At 59.9% G+C, this 16063-nt stretch overlaps 1 long non-coding RNA gene across 1 annotated transcript; it reads left to right on the top strand.

Moving 5' to 3' along the window:
- The first annotated feature begins 8736 nt into the window (after positions 1-8736).
- LOC124505032 (uncharacterized) lies at positions 8737-11535 on the top strand. The gene is made up of 3 exons (XR_006960562.1): positions 8737-9007; positions 9206-10289; positions 11128-11535. It is a non-coding gene; the product is annotated as an uncharacterized LOC124505032 (long non-coding RNA).
- The last annotated feature ends 4528 nt before the right edge of the window (positions 11536-16063 follow it).

The raw sequence follows: 16063 nt of genomic DNA, 5'->3' as shown, positions 1-16063 counted from the left end.
CTCTCTCTCTCTCTCAAAAATAAATAAACATTAAACAATTTTTTTAAAAAAAAGCTGAGTATACAGACTCAGCACCTGCCCTCAGGGGTGGCCAGTCCAGGTGGCACATTGGACGTGCCACACATGCTCGGGGAGCCTGGGTGATGCTACCAGATCCAAGAAAAAGAACTTCGTCCTATCAGAAATCCCTACCGCGTCAGGCTCGAACTCCCGGACTGCGAGATCGTGACCTGGCTGAAGTCGGACGCTTAACCGACTGCGCCACCCAGGCGCCCCATAAAATATTTATTTATTCTTGAGAAGGAGAGAGAGACAGACCGCGAGCAGGGGAGGGGCAGAGAGAGAGAGAGGGAGGCACAGAATCCGAAGCAGGCTCCGGGCTCTGAGCTGTCAGCACAGAGCCCGACGCGGGACTCGAACTCAAGAACCGCGAGATCACGACCTGAGCTGAAGTCAGACGCTTAACCCACTGAGCCACCCGGGTGCCCCGTGGGCGCCCCTCACCTTCAGTCCCCCACTAGTCCCTCTCGCCCTCCCCCACCCCGGAAGGGAGGCTTGCAGCCAGGAAGGCCAGAGTTCTACAGTGCCCCAGGTCCCCTCTTGGGCTTTGGGGACCACTCTTGCTTGGTCAGCAAATCCCCCCGACGCACCATCCACCCCAAATATGGAGCCTCTGTAAAGCCCCTTATTAAGAAATTGGTCAATGTCCTGGCCGTTTAGACAAACACGATGCCAAAGCCTCCCAGAGGGCAGGGGAATGGCCTCGTCCCAAGAAGATCACATTTCGTTGGTTGCGTTTGTTCACGGCGACGCTTGCCTGCTCCCTCATCGTGAGAAAGCTCCTGGACGTGCCAGGAGGTCTGCTGGGCATGGTACAGTGGTCACCGTGCTGAACCCTCACCGGGGCACGAGGCTCAGAGAGGTTCGGTAACGTGCCCAAGGCCACACAGCCTGCCCACAGCGTAACCATGGCCATCTGCTGTCTTAAGGTCCAAATGTTCCCATTTCCTCCAGGTCAGAGCCAAGGTCTACGGGTCTTCTCCTCTCCTGGCAGAGCAGCGAGCTATAGAAAAGAACACTGGGTTTACCGCATGACCTTGAACCCGCCCCGTTCCCTCCGGTGGGGCCTCAGCTTTCTCATCTGCCAAATGAAAGGGCTGAACCCAATACTCCCCTGGACTCTGTTCAACTGGGGCGCCCTGCAGGGACCCTCAGTCTGGGGCAGGGGGCTGGGAGCACAGCATCCCCCCAGACGGTGGCCATAGCCGTCCCTCTGCCAGGACAGGGAGACCTGGCGCACCGAGAAGAGGCCTAGTGGCCAGACAGGGACACAGCGAGAGCCGTGGGGACAAGGGGGGGCCCCCAGACTGCAGACTGGGGTGACCCCCGGCTGCCCCCACACTGCAGACTGCTCGCAAGGCTGTGACAGGGACATCCTCATTGACCCGAGCAGCTCCTGTAGGATCTGGGAACCTGTTGCCCACCTACCCCCTCCCTGCTCTCTGTTTCTCACCCAATCCCCGAGATCAGAGATCTGCTGGGAATAGAAGGCAGGGGAGGTAGGCAGGGGAGGGGCTAGGAGAAGTGTGGCGGGTGGTGGGGAGGGGTCTGGGGGCAGCAGCTGGTGGGCGGGGGGGAGGGGCCCTCTGACCCTCCGTGGAGCCCCCATGCCCCCCCCTCCTGCTGAGCTCTAACTTAGAAACTCCAGCATTTCACAGAAGCTTCTCCCTCGGGAATCATCAGAGAAGCACCGAGGCGTCCTGTTTCTCCTTGATAAGGAAGGAGGGCAGGGGCGGGAGGGCCTGCTGTGTGCCGTGCACGCTCACCGCTTGGGGAAGGACGCTCCCATCATCCAGCCCGCCCCAAGGAACACCTACTGTGCGACAGGCACCGTGCTGGGCACCGAGGATAAGAACACGGATCGGCCAGTGCGCCCCTGCCTGACAAGTCTCCCTGAAGCAGCCAACTCGGACAGGAGGTGAATAAGGACGCCACACCACGACGGCTGCCACTCGGCCCTGTGTGCACAGAATTCCAGGGGCACAGAGCACGCGGAGCGACTCGACAAGAGGGTGGTTCCCAGAGCCACGACTGACCGGGGTCTGAAAGCGGCGAGGAGAGGATGGCATATTCTGGGCCGAGGGCGCAGCACAAGCAAAGGCCCGGTGCCATGAGAGGACAAGGTTTTCTGGGCGAGGGGGCCCCGGGTAGAAACATAACAGTAACCACCTGCCTACTGAACAGTTATAGCGTGTCCAGCACCTTGCTAAGCCTGTCTCGGGCACTGAGGCTCACTGAATCTGCCAACACTCCCATTAGATGGGTCTTGTTATTGTCCCCATTGATGGATGAAGAAACTGAGGCCCAGGGAGGTCAGGTGTACTGTTGGCGGTCACATGGCTGACAGTGGCCAGGACGGCACGCAGACTCAGGCTCTAACTCTCACCCAGAGTCAGGGGTTCGGACTTCCTCTTAAGGGCAACCGGGAGCCACGGGGAATTTTTAAGGGAGGTGGGTAGCACCGTCTCAGTGCCCCGAGCCCCTGAGTCAGGTTCGTGGAGTCCTGGGAGGTCTGTTTTCAGGGTCCACTGGCCATTCCAGGCAGGCTTCCCTTGATCTCCTTCTGCTCTTTGCTGAACACCAAGGTTTGGCCGGAATCTTCTTCCACAGCGCACTGTCCCTAAGTTCCGGCCCTTGGGCTGGGGGCCGTCACTGCCAGGGCCTCTGCAGAGCCCAGACTCCCACTGGTCAGGGCTCTCGGCCCCTTTAACCCTTCCTGGGGCCCCCCGTGTTGCCCACTCTCTTCCCTCTTGCCTGCCTGGCTCTGGGATAGCATCTAGGGCAGCGGGGGGGGGGGGGGTATGCCTGGGATGTGACCTCGCAGTGGGGCTAAACAACCCTCAGAAGTCGGCAGAGGTGGCTTCCCTTTGGGGTGCTGTCATAGCCCCACGCCCCTTTCTCACCTCCTCCCCCAGCCTCCAGCTGCCTCGGCAGTGCTGACATCACAAGACATCAGATGTGGGAGACCCCTCGGCATTCCATTCCCCAACCGCCCCATTGTACAGATGGAGAAGCTGAGGCCCAGACATGGAACAGTCCGCAGAGCAGCTGGGGACCTGGCTTTCCCGTGCTCCTGCTGCGGCTCCAAGATCCCGGTCTTTCCTCCCCGTCTCCCCCCTCCTCCCGACATGTTTACGAGCGCTGTGCGTTTTCTCACAGGGGCAGATCACTTCTAGTCCTCCCGTAAGGCCAGGGCAGGGGGGGATTAAAACAGGAAGCCCGGGCCCTCCGGCTGCAGCTCCTTCTGCCACATCAGCATCCCTGCCTCACCAGGTGGTAAAATGAGGCAGGCAGTAGGTCAGTGCCTTGCCCAAGTTCAGGCAGCCCAAGTTCAAGAGGGTCACCGGTCTGAGGTCCTTCCTGTTTTTCAGAGTGAAGACTGGCAAACGCATTGGCTGCCGCTCCCCTCCCTGCGAGAGTGGCAGACATTACTAATTGATCACAGCACTCTCTTTGGCGGCCCAGATGCAGCCTCAGCATCCTTCTCAACACCGCCTTCCGGGTGATCAAGGTGATTCCCATTCACCACCCTCCCCAGACTTTAGGACCTAGTCTGATCTGGTCCTTGGCCTGGGGCCCAGCACAGAGCACAGGTCACAGTAATAAACATTTGTTGAGGGAGGCAGGGAGGGAACAAACATCCACTGAATGAATGCCGCCTCCCAAAGCCGTTTCCCCTGTAGTAACAACATGACAAGAACGAGAATAGTAATGTCCTGACAGCTGAGGTTTCCCGAGTCCCCCAGGGCATTTCAGCCGAGCTGAAGGAGGTCAGGTCCCCAGAGCCACACATGACACAGCGAGGCCCCATCCCACCTGCCGGCCCAGCGCTCTGCCCCTGACCGCGTCTCAGCTTGTTTACCATCTGGGCCAGTTGGGAATGGACCTGGGCCTCGGTGGGGGACATGGTGGGTGTTGAGGGCAGACCCTGGGCACTAGGGTGGCAACGATTTCATGAGGAGCTTCCTCACCTTACTTGAAATGTTAGAATCGCAGAATAGGGGAGACCACAGGGCACCCCCTTCTTTGTACATGTTGGCCAGCGGGGGAGGGGGGGTCACCTAGAAAGCCTGGCTGAGGTAGGTTTGCACAGCCCCGTCTCGGAGGTCCCAAGATGTCCTCTCTCCTGGCATCCTGTAGGGCATGGTGAGCTGTGTATTGAGTGCCTTTTTTTTTTTTTAGAATGCAAAGCCCTTGGAGGGAGGGACCCTGGATACTTGAGGTAAGATTTGGCTTAAAATGAGTGCTAAGTAAACACTGGATGAATGGAAGGGAGGGAGGGAGGGAGGGAGGGAGGGAGGGAGGGAGGGAGGGAGGAAGTGAGTGAATAAATGAGTGAGGGATGGATGGATGGATGGATGGCGTGATGGGTGACTGTCCCCTGCACTGGAAGGCCTCCAGTGACTCAGGCAGGGAGTAATAGTGGATTGCACTCTGAGACATGAGCAGGGAGGTCAACCCACGGCCCCTTCCCCCAGCATTTTCATTAGAACGCATCTGCTGTGCCTGGCCCCTCGGCCCCTGCCCCGGAAAGATACAGACGCCTCTGCTGGCTTTATTAAGGACCTATTAACCCAGATCTTCCAAAGCTGAGTTATAGAAGCCAGCCCTGGGCAGGGCTAATGATGCTATCACTGCAGGCCTCGGTTGAGAGCCCCAGGAGGGCTCCAGTGGGGAAGGCTAGGACCTTAGGGTTACAGCGAGGACTTTAGAGCCACACAGGTCTGCCTGCTTTAATCCTAGTTCCTCTCCTAATTGGCTGTGTGGCCTTGGGCCACTCACTTCCCTTCTCTGAGTTGCAGCTTCCTCTCCTGCAAAACGGGCTACCGATGTGCTTGTCTGAGAGTTTATGGAGCCAACGCATTACGTCACTCCTCACAGAGTCAACACTCGCTAGAACCCGTAATATCCCGGGGGCCCTCTGGAGCCCCGCAGGGCAGCGCACCTGACCCTGACGCGATAGGCAGGCGCTGTAACCCCCCCCCCCCCAATTTGTGGCCGAGCAAACTGAGACTAACAGGGAGATGAAGTCACACCGCCACACAGCCGGGAAGTGACGGGGCCGGGATTCAAATGTAGGCAGTGGACGTCACAACTGGGCGATTTCCTCCCTGGCTACAGCAGGAACAAAGCCTGGGCCGGGTGGGTGGGGCTGGAGGGGCGCCTCTTCCACCTCCAGTGCCTTGAGGTGACAGGCCCAGCAGAGCACGGGGAGGGCTGGGATAATAACAGAGATTTACAGTTTCCGGCGCAATTAACCGCACCATCTGGATGGAACACGTCCACCTGGGGGTGTTAGGGACCCCAACCCTTTAGCGTGAGCGGCAGGAAGGGACAAGGGGGTGGGGGGACTCTGTGCACTGCCAGGTTGACAGCAGAGACCGTGTGGGGCCCACCTGGCTCGCCCAGCGCCCCCTCCCTCCCACCCGTGTACCCCTGAGGGGCTCTTTCACAGAGAGCTGGGTCCCTGCCAGTTTCAGAAGAGTCCCGAACCCGAACGGCTGAGCCCAAGGATGCGAATACGGAGGAAGGGCTGTGGTCCGAGCCACGAGAAAGGTCAGAGAACGAGTAGTAAGCGTAGAGTGACAGTAACACAAACATGATGCTTGCTTTCCGGGGTGCATGACGGCCCAGGACCTGACCACCCCGTGTTCCCTGCCACGTTCCAGCCTTGTGACCCCCAGCAAGTGGCTTCGCCTGTCTGAGGAGCTCTGCGAGATGAGGATCAGCGCGATTGCACTCAAGGGGGCTGTTTGGGAGGCTAAATCGGATACGGAAACGTACAGACCTCGGTGGGGTGCCTGGCACAGAGTAACTCACAACCAGTGCTTGTCCTGATTATTGTTCCATTTGCCAGAGGGGAAAGCCGAGGCCCCCAAAGGTAAGTGGCTTGCCTCAGGCTGCACAGCGGGTTGGTGGCACAGCCTGTGACAAAGATGGACCTGCCCCGCGGGGTGACTGGGTGGCTCAGCCGGTTGAGCGTCCGACTCATGCTCAGGGCATGATCTTGCAGTCCGTGAGTTCGAGCCCCGCATTGGGCTCTGTGCTGACAGCTCAGAGCCTGGAGCCTGCTTTGGATTCTGTGTGTGTGTGTCTCTCTCGCTCGCTGCTCTCTGCACTCTCTCTCTCTCTCTCTCAAAAATTGAAGGAAAAAAAAAAAAAAGATGCACCTGCCGTGGGATAGAGAGCCAAGCCCAGAGTCTCAGGGCTCCTAGGTGGCAATCCTGGGTCACACTAGGGAGAGCAGCAAACCAGCTCCCGTCAATAACAGCTGTCATGTTCTGAGTACCTACTCTGTGCGAGTTGCTCTAAAAGCTTTTAGGAATCACTTCGAGGAATCATCACAACCTGGGAGGTGGGCACTGTACGGTCCCTAGCATCCAGATGCTCAAGCTTCAGTGGGGCCCGAGCTGGGATTCACCACCAGAACAGCCTGCTTCTGAAGCCCTGGGTCTCAGCACAAGCTACTGCCCTCTGGACAGCGGTGGAGTTTTCTCTCTCTGCTCCCAGCCTCCTTCTGTGTCTTCATTTCCTCCTAAAAGAAGGAGAGGGCTAATTATGATGCCAAGTCGGCCATGGCGGGCCTGAAGTCTACTGGACATCAGACAGAAGCTTCCTCTTCGGGGCTGGGGGCCCCTCGCCCACATGTAGAAAGGAGGAGGGAGGAGGGAGGAAGGAACGTCACCCGACGCCCCTCACTCTCTCCTTAGCTCTTTGGAGGCCAAGTGGCCAGAACCCCTCAGCCAGCACAAGGCCACCTTGGGGACCAGGCTGGCTAGGGACAGGGAGAGAAGGGGGGCGGTAGGAGGTTTGAAGCAGCGTTCCTGCTTCCTAGCACACTGGCTCCCTACATTCCCATCTGGTCAGCCTGGACGCTGCAAGACTGGGTCCACCCCATACAAAAACAAAAGCGGATCGTTTCCATTATAGAAAACCCCTGAGACTGCGGGCTGCTCTGCCTTCCCTCTTGGCCAGTGCGCCCAAGGCAGGGGCCAGGAAAATGACAGCTGTCCTGCCCAGGGGAGAGAAGTCCCAGAGTCCTTGGCCTGGGCCCTCTCTGGGGCCATACCCTGCAGAGCAGCCCAGAGGGCCTGGCGCCCACTTACACCCCCCTGTCTGCAGGGAGCCCTGCCAGATGGGAGGCTTTGGCTCACGGCCTCTGCCCCAGCTCTGCAGGCCCTGTGACCTGTCCTCCTGGGACCCCCTGGCCTGTCCAATTGAGGTGACCCTTCCCCCTTCCCAGCAGAACCCCAGACCTCTGACCCTTATTCAAAACAAACCAAACAAAATGTGGAAAGAAAAAAATCCTCCACAAACAGCCTCAGAGATGATCGTGTGTCTGCCCCAACACACACACACACACACACACACACACACACACACACACACACCAGCCTTAGCCATGCAAGGCTGCAGCCAGGCGTTCACATAAACAAGTTGTTGGAGAGTGCTTTTGTTTATGAAACATTTAGGTTTCCCTCAACTTCCTTGAAGGGGAGGGGGTGGACTGTTTCCTAGTTCTCTGTCGACCAGGGAGTGGGGAGGGAGCCCGGGGTTTGGCGGGATTTCATTTCTCCCTCGGTGCTTGCTGCCAGGTAGAATCTGGGGGAGGGTGTGCAAAAAGGTCCGGAAAACACAAGGGGGGGGTCCCACACCCCCGCGGGGAGGTCAGCACGTGGGCCTGGCCGGACCGCCCCAGGCCCGGGCTCCCTTCGGAGGCCCGGCTGAGAACACAGTGGGGACGGTGACTGATGCGCCCCGGCCACCTCCCTCGGCTCCCACCTCCGGCGCCCGGGAAACCAACGAATCGGCCAGGAACAAAGGCGGGGCTGCCTCCCCAAGGCGGGCGACAAACAGTTTTGCTTTTTTTTTTTTCTTCCCTCCACACCCCCCCCCCCCCAACCGATCCTAGCGCGCAGCCTGGCAGGTTTGGGGCCGGGCGGCACCGGGGTTGCGGCGGGTACCGCCGCGACGCCCGCGCGGGGCAGGCCCCGGGGCGCATGCGCGGGCCGGGGCGCAGGAGGCCGCGGCCGCCCGCGCAGCCTCGCTCGAGCCGGTCTCCGTGGCAACGGGCTCGCGGGGGGGAGGGGCCGGGCGGCGTGGGCTGCGGCGGCTGCTATTTCTGCCGCTTCCTGTTCCTCGCGGCCACGTCGCCATGGCAACGGTGTTACTCACCGCGGCCGCTTCCCGGCTCGGCTGGCGCGCGTGACCTCGGCCGCCCGCGCCCCCTCGTCTCTCACTCGCTGTGCTGCCGCTCTCCACCCCCACCCCACACCACCCCACCCCGGCGGCGTCCTCCTCCGGCACCCCGGTCCGTCCAGCGCGCCCCGGCGCCCCATCCTTCCCCTGCTCCCCGCCCCTCTCCGCCGGTGCCCGCGGCTCGGGAGGGAGGGGGGGTGGGGAGGGCGGCAGATTGATGGGGGACGCTTATTAAAAAACATTGTAACCGTTTCCGTTTTTATTACGTTGACAAGGGAGCGTTATTTACTGTTATTGTTTGCCGAGCTGGCCGCGCCCGAGCGCGGGCGGCCTCCCGGGAGCTCACCTTTCGGGCGGGCCCGGGGAAGTCGCGGGTGGGAGCGGGAGGCGGGGGCTGGCGAGGGGCCGCCCCCCCCCCCCCCCGGGCGGACGCGGCCCCCCGGGGGGCCTGCCCCTCGCCCCTTCCCCCCCCACCCCTCCAGCCAGCCCCGGCCGACCCCCGCCGCGGCGCGTGTGCGTGCGCGCGCGGGGAGAGACTGCAGAGGCCGGGGACTCGTGCTGAAGGAGAGAGGCAACAAAAAATAAAAAAAGGAACAGATGACTTCATTCCCGGGAAGGCTCCGTCCTACGTGGACCAATTTCCTGGGGACTGTGGTGGAACAGCTCCGCTGCCGTTGGAAGCACTTAAAACTAAACCAGAAAAAAGACCAGAAAATTCTTCAGCATTGCCTGAACCCAGCGAGGGCAGGTTGGTGGCGTGTGAGCCCTGGGTTTGCGGGGAGGAGGGTCGAATTCCTCCACCCCCCTCCCCGCTGGGGCTTGGCTTCCAGCAAACCTCCCCACCTCCCCGCTTAGATTCTCTACCCTGAGAGGGTGAGCGACTGCCCCAAGGTCACACAGCCGGGTTTCTTTCTTTTTTTTTTTTTTTTCCTTTTATTCTGCTTAGACCCTTGCAGGGACAAAACCCGGCAGAGGCTGGTGAAGGAAAGCCAGTGGCTGGACTGGAAGCCTTGGGATAGGGCGAGGCTCAGCTGGAGGCCCAGTAAGGGAAGATTAACTCTGCTCACCCCACTGGAGCCTTCAGCTGGGGGTAGGGGGGTTGTGGAAGGTGCGGGCTGTCTGTCCGTTGGGATCTGATGGGCCTGGAGGATGCCCCCCGCCCGCAAGCCCCTGCTGGGATGCTAATCTCATCCTGCTAATTAAAGTTTGCGGTTCTGTCCCTAACTCAGCTCCCCACTCTTGAACAGTATTAGCTGAGTTGCAAACAATTGCTGGTCCAGACAGAAGCCAGAGGAAAAAGGCCTCTGGAGTTCACGTTATAAAGATAAAAAACGGATTTGAAAAATGTTTATACTTATAAACAAACGACTCCTAATGAACAGAGCGAGTTTTGGAAACTGCATTTTAAGAACCGCCCCCCCCCCGCCACCCCAGCCTGTTTTGTGGTGGTTTCCCCCACCACCTCCCCTCCCCGACCCCCGTGCCAAGGACACGAGGCTTGGGATTTGGTGGATTTGGTCACTGCAGCCCCTCTTGGTCTCTTGGCCTCAGATGGTCAACCAGTGCTCCTCCAGGCCCAGGATCGCCTCTCCAGGCCGTCTGGAGTCTAAAGCGCCAAGCCAGTTCCCCACTAAGACCTGTGGGTCTGGGGCGCCACGGCAAGGTAAAGTTATCTTCAGCTCTGTCCCAGCGTCCACCAGTTTGGAGCTGCAGGAGTCCTCCCTTGAGCGCATGAATCAGAAGTCGGGCTCCCAGAAAAGAGAATACCCCACCCCCGGTCCTTCCCCAGTCCTTTGCTGCCAGCGCTGTGATAGGGGAAGGCAGGACCGCCCTCCACTCCTCCCCATGGGCTGGCCTTCCAAGCAAAACTCATCTCTGGGAGCAGGTTTAGAGTTTAGCTGATGTGAAAGTCCTGCCCCTGGGCAGTGTTTGAATAGGACTGAAACGACAGATGACAGCCAGCGCCGTCCAGAACTAGGAGGACGTTGGAGATGATGCAGACCAACCACTCCTGCTTCCCTATCTTACAGGTGGGCAAACTGAGGCCCAGAGAGGGAAGGAGACCTGACCATTGGTTAGAGCCAGGACCCAGGTGCCTTGCCTTCCATTCGGTGTGCATTGCCCCACTCTGATTCTTCTGTGGAATCCCCTGTGTGATCAGAAGTTCAGGAGCTGGGGGGCACCTGGGTGGCTCAGTGGGTTAAGCGTCTGACTTCAGCTCAGGTCGTGATCTCGCGGTTCTTGAGTTCGAGCCCCACGTCGGGCTCTGTGCTGACAGCTCAGAGCCTGGAGCCTTCTTCGGATTCCGTGTTTCCCTCTCTCTCTGCCCCACCCCCCCCCCCAAAAAAAGTGAATAAACATTTAGCTGGGGGGCAGAAGGCTCTGAAATCAGACCACTTGGGTTCCGATACTTCTAAGGGCGACCTTGGACAAGTGAATTCTTTTCTCTGAGCTCTCGTAGTCTTGTGTGTTAAGTGGGGATAATGATAGTACCAGCCAGGGCACCTGGGTGGCTTAGTGGGTTAAGCATCCGACTTCGGCTCAGGTCATGATCTCGTGGTTTGTGAGTTCGAGCCCCACGTCGGGCTCGCTGCCGTCAGCGTGGAGCCTGCTTCGGATCTTCTGTCTCCCTCTCTCTCTGCCCCTCCCCTGCTCGCGCTCTCTCTCTCTCTCTCTCTCAAAAATAAACATTAAAAAACGTAAGTAAATGACCGTACCAGCCCTGGGTTGTCTTAAGCCCCCACCCGGCAAAGACGGGTCCACATCCTAATCCCTGGAACCTGTGAACGTGACCTTAGTTGGAAAAAGGGTCTCTGCAGATGTAACGAAGTTAAGGATACTGACGTGAGCGCATCCTCAATTCCCCAGGTGGGGCCTCAGTGCCATCGCGAGTGTCCTTATATGAGACAGAAGAGAAGGCAGGGTCGACACCAAAGGGGGGAAGGCCAACTGAGAGGCAGAGAGGGCAACGCCTGGAGCCACCGGAAACTGGAAGAAACGAGGAAGGATTCTTCCCTGAGTCTCGCGACGGGACACGGTGCCGCTGGCACGTTGATTTGGGCCTTCTGGCTTCCGGAACTCTGAGATTAGTCTTGTCAGCCACCAAGTGTGTGGCCATTAGTTCTACAGCCACAGGAAGCCCATACGGCGGTGATGCTGGCTGTGATGCCGGGGTGGTGGCCGTGGGAGCGGTGACGGGGACGCTGGTGATGCGGGGGGCGGCTGCACTCATTTCCCGGGGCCGCAAACTCTGTGGCTCGAAACAACTGACATGTATTGCCTCGTAGGTCTGGAGACCAGGATTCCAGAATGAGATGTCAGCAGGGCCGTGCTCCCTCTGGAGGTGCCAGAGAAGGAACGTTCCAGGCCTCTCTCTGGGCTTCTGGTGCCTCGGGTGGGCATTGGCTACCGCATGCACTGTTCTCAACCTCCAGTCCCTTGTCCTCACATGGTGCTCTCTCTGGGTCTGCTCCGCGGCATCTGCCTTCTGGGTGTCACTGCCTCTGGGTCTACACTGCCCCTTTTTATAAGGACGCCAGTCATACTGGATTAGGGCCCGCCCTAACGACCTCCTCTTTTTTTTTTTTTTTTTTCTTAATGTTTATTTTTAAGGGGGCCGGTTCAGGCTCTGAGCTGTCAGCACAGAGCCCGATGCGGGGCTCGAACCCACGAACCGTGAGATCATGACCTGAGCCGGAAGCCGGACGCTTCACCGACTGGGCCCCCCGGGCGCCCTCCCCAACGGCCTCATCTCAACCTCGCTCATGTCTGTAAAGTCCCTATCTCCAAATAAGGTCCCATTCTCAGGTACAGAGACACAACTCAGCCTGTACCAGTGGTGACGATGGAGAGGGCGGTGGTGACAGATGGGGGAAGGTACTAGGCCTCAGGCCCCGACCCTCCAATTCTGCAGGAGCTGCGTGGGGAGCAGCGGCCAGTTCAGAAGGCCAGGAATCTGTTCGCGCAGTGAGGTGCCGGGTGGGAGTGCCCCGCTGGGGGAGCAGGGAGACACAAGAGATGATCCCAGGGGCGCCTGGGATCGCCCAGGTTGTGGAAGCTGTGAGGCCTCCAGCAGACCCTTTCACGGTTGACCTTGGGTTGGACCCGACATTGAGAATGGGCCCGGTTGCTGACAGTTATCTTCTGGGGCCGCCTCAGGCCAGGAGGATGTCCCGGTGAGCGGAGGGCTTCTGCCTCCTCCCTCTCACAGACCTGCTATGTTTATTCACAGCCAAGGCCCCGCCTCCCCAACTGCAGAACCCCCCCCCCCCCCAGGGCAGGGACCAGGCTTGCAGGGCTGGGGCTGTTTTAAATTACAGCCAGCCCCCTCCCTTCCCTCTCTGCCCGGGCGCAGAGGACAGAAGACAGGTGGATGGCCCCCTGTTTGAATGTGATCTTTCCTCCACCAGACCCCTCGGTGGCTCCAGGAAGCTGTGTCACAGGCTGGGCAGAAGAGCAGAGTCAGGCTGGCCTGGCCTTTCTTCCGCGAGCCCATAGCATAGGCTGAGCAAGCCCCCACCCCAGAAAGCCAGCCGGTCTCTGGCAGAAGACGGGCAGGGCCAGGCCGCTGGTGTTTTCCTTACCGGACACGATGACCCCACCTCCCTCCTCAGCCTATCTTTCTCTAGCTTTCGGGGGAGCGAGACTGATCATGACCGTAGCTCTCGGGCATTCCCGCGTCCGGTTGTGACGATCGGTGAGCGCGCGCTCAGGCCAGGTACTCTCCTGCGCGCCCGGAGACAGTGGACACCAGGACCGGGCTCCCACATTTGCGGTGTTCACGTTCCAGGGAAGAGAGAGACGAAGAGCAAAGAAACAGGCCCGTACCAGGATCCGGGGAGTACGACAAGATAGAGAGGAAAGGAAAGCAGGGTGAGGGGCTGGGCTAGGAAGAACCAAAGGACTGGAGCCACTGAGGTGAGGGGGTGACCGTGGACCTGGTGCAGTGACGGAGTGAGCCCCGGGAGAGGTCCACAGCTGGGGGAAGCAGCAAGTGCAAAGGCCCTGGGGTGGCTCATCCTGCTGTCCTGAGGTGGGGGAGCAGAGTGCACAGGTCACCTTGAAACCTCACAGCTTTTCTACATCCGCCCGAAGCCAATGGAGGCGGGGAGGGGCGGGCGAGAGCGAGCCAGCCGAGGGCTGACTTGTGTGGTTAAAGAATCTCAGATGGTCGCGGTGGCCTGGTCAGGGACAGCAGCGCCGGGGAGATAAAAACGGCTGGATGTAGGGTGTATTTTGAGAAGAGCCACCGGGATTTGCCAAAGGATGGGCCGTGGGTGTGGAAGACAGAAGAATCAAGGATGGCTGTGTCATCATGAACAGTGGGAGGGACCATTTCCTGAGCCCAAGGGAGCCGTGGGGGTGTGGTGGGGAATCAAGCGTTGCCGTCTCTGAAAAGCCCGTTGGATGCTCCTGTAGTATGCCCTCAGAGCTCTCACTCCCCCGCTTAATCCACACCAACCCCCAAGAGGCGGATTCTACTAGCAACCCCATTTTTCAGATGAGGAAACTGAGGCCCGGAGAGGGGAAGCAGTCCTCCCAAGTGTGGGAGCTGGTGAGGTCCAGCCAGGGGGCTGAGACGCCAGCCGCCAGGAGGAGGCCGGCTGGTCCAGAGGCAAGGGAAGCGGGGAAGTCAACCCGAGCAGGAGGGGAGGGGCGCTGGCCTCACAGCGCAAGCAGTCCTGGGACTCCAAGCGGGATATCGAGGAAGCGATGACCGCTAAAGCTGAAACGTGTGTGTGTGTGTGTGTGTGCAGACCATGACCCCAGAGGGATGGCCCAGACCCAAAAAGGGTGAGGAACACCGTCCCCCGCCCGCCCCAGCACTTCCCCAGTCCTTAAGCCCAAGACTGACTCCATAACTGTGCCGGAAAGCTCCAGACTATTCCATTCCCAGGCTGGACTACCTCCGGCCTTCAAGGATCAACCACTCCCATTTAAACCCTTGGCCCTAGCTGGGCTAATTATTCCCAGATGATCTCAGTGCTGCCAACACCCCTGAGGGGTTACGGCCATTAGCCCCCTTTTACAGAAGTGGAAACCGAGGCGCCACCGGTGATAGACCAGGACTCCGAGTCAGGACCGACGCCACCAGCCTATGTTGGTGCACTGGTGGAGAAATGGGGGCGGTCCCGGCAGGTGCCTTACACGGAGGGCCCCGTTGGGTCTTCACGACAGTCCTCAGGGAGGGCAGCTGCGTTATCCCCATGTTACAGGCCAAGAAAGGGAGAGTCCAGGGGGAGGGAGTCAGTTACCCCCAATTTTGTACAACTAGTGAGCGGGTGAGGTTCGAACTCAGGATGGTCGGACTCCAGGGCCCAGGCTCCCGTGAACCTAGGAGAACAGGAGAGTTAGGTGAGCGGCAGGCCTCACCACACCCACATCCCCATCCCTCAGCGTGCCTAGGTGGCCGCAGGGCACAGAGGAACAGACGCGTCCCTGGCCTCCCTGGTGGTCACCTTGCAGGCCTGATGGCCAGCCTGGCTTCTGTCTCCTCGCATCATTTCACTGTTACGATCTGTGCTGCCCCAGCCTGGACCTGACTCCCCTGCCCTCGGGGCTGCCCTCGATTGCGGGTCCCTGCAATACAGTGACCGCTGGGAGGGCATTCTGGGGATACGAACCTTCCAGAAGCTTTGGGCCGCTCAGGGTTGCTCCTTGCCCCAGAGCCTCGGAAAATGCAGCTGCTGAACCCTGGCAGACTACCCAGCCTAGAACCCCACGCAACCCTGGCCTTAGCTTAGGCTGAACCTGGAGGTGCCTCCAGGGGCGGGGGGACCCAGGGAAAGGGTACGGGGGTCCTCCTGGGGGGGGTGTGACCCTCACCTCCATCACTGCTGCAGTGAGCATGCCTGTGTGTGTGTGTGTGTGTGTGTGTGTGTGTGTGTGTTAGGGTGGGTAGGGTGAGGAGAAAACAGCAGGATGGGAGAGGCCGAGGATGGGAAAGAGAGAGAGAAGAGAGACACAGGAAAGAAAAAGAAAGCTCGAAATACCAACACGGAGACCCACTGGGGAGAGAACCTCACAGGGAGGGGGAGACCACAGAGGGAAGCGGGACGCCGGGAGGGGCCAGCTGGGGAAGGAGGATCCTGAAGGCAGAGCTCCAAGGAGCAGAAAAGAGAGAGGAAAGGCAAAGGAGAAGAGAGAGAAGAGGAAGAGGAGGGGGAGGGGAGGAGGAGCAGGTGCCCAGAGTACAGCTGGGGGCCCTGAGAGGAGGGCTGGGGGCTGAGGCTGGGGGGGCGGGTCTCAGGGGGCCCAGGTGGACAAAGCCAGCTCTTTCTCCCACCTAACATCCTGAGTCAGCCCCCGGGGGGTTGTGGGGAGGCAGGTGGCCAAAGGTGGCTCCCTCAGCCGCCACCTCCCCCAACCGGCCTGGGGAGAGGACTGGCCCTAGGACCCCCAGCGGGGAGGAACACAGTGAGGTCTCTCAGGGCTTCAAGCTCCCCACCGTTGAGCCCCCAGACCGCTGCTCTCCTTGCACCAGCCTGGGCCGTGTGACCTTGGGCGGGGACTTTGCCTCTCTGGGCCTCCGAGGCTCTGGAAAGGTGCAGTGCTCAGTGTGGACCTGAGTGCTCAGGGGCTGCAGGGGTGCTGGGGGCTGCTCAGAGCTGGCAGGTGTCCGTGCCCAAGGGGCCTGGACTGTCTGAGCCCGTGTGCCTCCCCCACAGCGTGGGGTGACAGAATAGGGTCTGAAGGAGCATCTCGGTGGCTCGGTTCGTTGGGCGTCCGACTCTTGATCTGGGCTCAGGTCATGATCTCGTGGTTTGTGGGATCGAGCCCCGCATCCAGCTTCGCCTGCTTGGGA

Source organism: Lynx rufus, unplaced genomic scaffold (assembly GCF_022079265.1).
Source record: "Lynx rufus isolate CCGP_SWC_20201006 ecotype Redwood Valley unplaced genomic scaffold, mLynRuf1.p SCAF_10, whole genome shotgun sequence".
In the NCBI taxonomy this organism is placed as follows: Eukaryota; Metazoa; Chordata; class Mammalia; order Carnivora; family Felidae; genus Lynx; species Lynx rufus.
Note: the sequence above shows the minus strand (reverse complement) of the source record. Positions and strands in the feature narration are given on the sequence as shown.